The sequence below is a fragment of the Adiantum capillus-veneris genome, chromosome 6 (genome assembly GCF_014529385.1).
Source record: "Adiantum capillus-veneris isolate H3 chromosome 6, ASM1452938v2, whole genome shotgun sequence".
Classification (NCBI taxonomy): domain Eukaryota; kingdom Viridiplantae; phylum Streptophyta; class Polypodiopsida; order Polypodiales; family Pteridaceae; genus Adiantum; species Adiantum capillus-veneris.
The window spans coordinates 87,504,263-87,507,682 of NC_140936.1; positions in this window are offsets into that span (position 1 = coordinate 87,504,263).

A 3,420-nucleotide genomic window follows, 5' to 3' on the forward strand; every position below is an offset into this window, starting at 1 on the left:
AGCATCTACACTGACTTTCAGAGTGCATTGGCAATTGTGAGGAACCCAATTTTTCATGCTTTCACAAAGCACATTGAGGTGCATTACCACTATGTCAGAGAGAGACTCTCAATAAGAGAGATCAGCTTGGCTTATGTGCCGACACAAGACAATCTTGTAGATCCATTCACAAATGCACTACCTTGTGATGAGTAGTTCAAAGCTTTCTGCAAAGCTTTGGGCTTACTCTCCTTTTTGGATTGATCATGCTTTAGTGCATGTCACTTCCCTTTACACTAGGTGCCAGCTCCTGTTCACCTGTCATCACTCCTAGGGGGGATTTGTTAATATGTGGTAGTGATGTGTGTGAACACACTTAGGACCACCAAGGCGTTTTTTCCCTCACTAGGAAGTTTTTTCCCCCGTGCATTGTATATATGCCCATCATTATAGGGCTAACTTAACTTTCATTTGTGCACTAAGAATTATACTCTTTGTTGTATGCCTTGTGCTTCTTCATCTTCTCCAAGCTGTGTGCGTTTCCCTGCAACCCTATTTCCAACAAAGAAGCCAAGAAATTATTACAGAATTTAGATATTGCCATAACTATAAAAAGGGGTAAGCCAAAAAAAAAAAAAAAACATGATAGATCATTTGCAAGTGAAAAGTTTTTACAATGGCTTGCCACCAGGGAGAGACAAGGAAGCAAGTGGTGAATATTACAAGGATTGACTGTGGCTGCTTGAGCCAACATCCTACTTTTCAATCCTTCCCCTCCATTTTTGACATTCTTACTATATCACTAGTAGAGGCAAGCATATTGCCTACCATAGTTCCATACATAGTATGCACTTCCAAATCCCAAAAATATTGGACAAGTCCAAATATACTAATAGCCTCCTAATTTTCAACAAGTCTTATTTTTTCAACTCAGTTTTAAGCACGGGGAGATTAGGTGATAAAGAGAGCTTTGTATAATAGATGGACATAGCCTCCTTGTTCATCCCAAAATCATCTTTTACATCATCATACCAGTCCTTTAACTCATAGAAGCCAACATCCTTGCTCATTCTCGCTTGCCGCATGAGAGGGTTGTAACATATGAATCGTTTTTCTTGAGGAAATGACCAATGAAAGACATTTTTCAACTTTTGCATCGAACTTTGTATGCAACTCATCTAGCACATGCACATAAGTAATGTATCCAACCACATTAAGGTGTACCAAGTCAAGTTTTTTGCTAGGAAACTTCTCCTTAGGTGTCATGTATAATAGCAGTGGGTGTCTTGTTTATCATGTATACAACAGTAGACACTATTGCATGCCAATAACAATGAGGCATATTCATCGTTACCCTTGAAACCTCTATGATGTGCCTATCCTTTTGCTTAGCAACACCATTTTTCTATGGAGTATACTGCAAGAAAATTTCCTCTAAATTCCATGTCTTCTCAAAAAAAAACTCAATTCATTAGAGAAGTACTCTCCCCCTCCCTCTAAACTCAAGCATTGTACATACTTTCTTGTTTGTTTTCAACCATAACCTTGAAATTTTGAAAGTGAGTAAACACTTCATATTTATCCTTTATAAAGTACACCCATAGCTTCCTTGTATCGTCATCAATGAAGGTTAAAAAATACAAGCCTGCACCCAAAAACAAGCCCGTCCTATAAATATAATTCTATAATTCTTTGACTTTAAAAGGACCCCTCCCTACTAAACTCGCGTGCTACATTTACACATTTTAAAGTGGGATTCTCAAGTGTGGCCATGGCTAGGAGCATATTCTAGACTTTTCACCATTTGAATCCCTCCACAAAGAGCCAAAGTGGTGGCTGGCTTGCATGATGTAGTCCTTGTTGACTTGCAGTGCACATCTAATCGCTTCACTAATTGGACCTTTCCATTCCTACATGAAGAGGTCCAGTGCGCACCCCTTTAGGGGGATGGATATATGCAAAATTAATGGGGGATGATTGGCTACATTCATAGGATATGTGACACGTATGAAGATGCCTTTCAAGAGGCTTTTCATTTCCTCATTCTTACCATTCACTTTTGCAATTTAGATGCTTTGAAAGGAGTTTTTATTGTTGAGATTACTATCTCCTTGCATCTTGATCTTGTTTTCAACTAGATTGTCCTCTCTCACCTTCTTGAATCTCCCTTAATACATCCTAGAGGAGCCGAGTAGTTGGAAACAGAGGCCCATGTTGGGTGACTTTCTGAGCAACAGAGGCCCATGTTCGGTTGGTTTAAGAAAACCTGAGTGGTCGTTCGTGGATTTGGAGTGAGTTCAAAACCCATGGCCCCAATTTTGGGTACGAAACTAAAATTGAGAAGCTTAACCTTGGGAAGGAATCCCCGGAGATTCGTCCTAACATAATAAGGAAGTTACCATTATATATGAAATAAAGGTATTAATCATCTAGTATATGAATTAAAGGATATTAATCATCTACCTATATCAACACACCACCTATGTTCAACTTTAGATCTTTAAGTTATGGATATTTTTATTGCAAAATTATTTTTACCCCACACTAGTGGTGAACACTACTCAATTGTTCTAGTAATGTTCAAGTTTGAAAAACATGACAGTTATTGTTTAGCTGAAGCATATTGGCATGCTTCAATAAAGTTTTATATATTACTTGGTATTGGTGAACTATCAAGTATAGTCCCTTTTGGTTACTAGACATTCTGCCATCTTTAAAATAGCTTTTTTTTAATAAAAAAAGTCTCATTTCTTGAGTTGTTTGGAAAGGTCCCTATGATAATGGAATTCCATGGAGCATTGTCAATGATGCAACATGTGCTCTCCAATTTTCTATTCTCAGCTAAAAATTAACAAGCATCTCTTGACACTCTGACACTATGTTCTACTAGATTCTAGGATAGTGGGATAGTGTTAGTTGAAGTTTGACGTTGACACCTATCATCCCACAAAAAGAATGTCAAGTTGTTTTTTTCTTGGATAATGACAGATAAGAGTTGGACTCTGTCACATATCAATTAGAATCAAACAAGATATATTGCTCAAGGACTTTGAGCTATGGAATTGACATTCAAAGTTACTCAAAAATCTACAAAATATAAGTACAAATGGTTTGATTTCTATGCATCCCCTTGTTTTCATATTATGTTAGCGTGTGGATACACTTAGGACTGTTGGGGTACTTTTTTAGGTCTTTAGGAGATTTTTCCCTTACCCTGTATACACCCATCAATCTAAGGCAAGCCTTATCTTTGTATGGGCATACTCAGTATTACTACTTCCTATGTTGTGTGCTCTTGGTCTTCTCCTTAATCTTGTCCATCTTCACTGTCATGTAGGTGTATTTCCAATGATTGATATCAGAGTGGGCTTCAACATCCAAGGCAATGTCATTAGCAACCTTTCGGCTCACCTTCTCCAATTGAGGTGATTTATAGTGAGC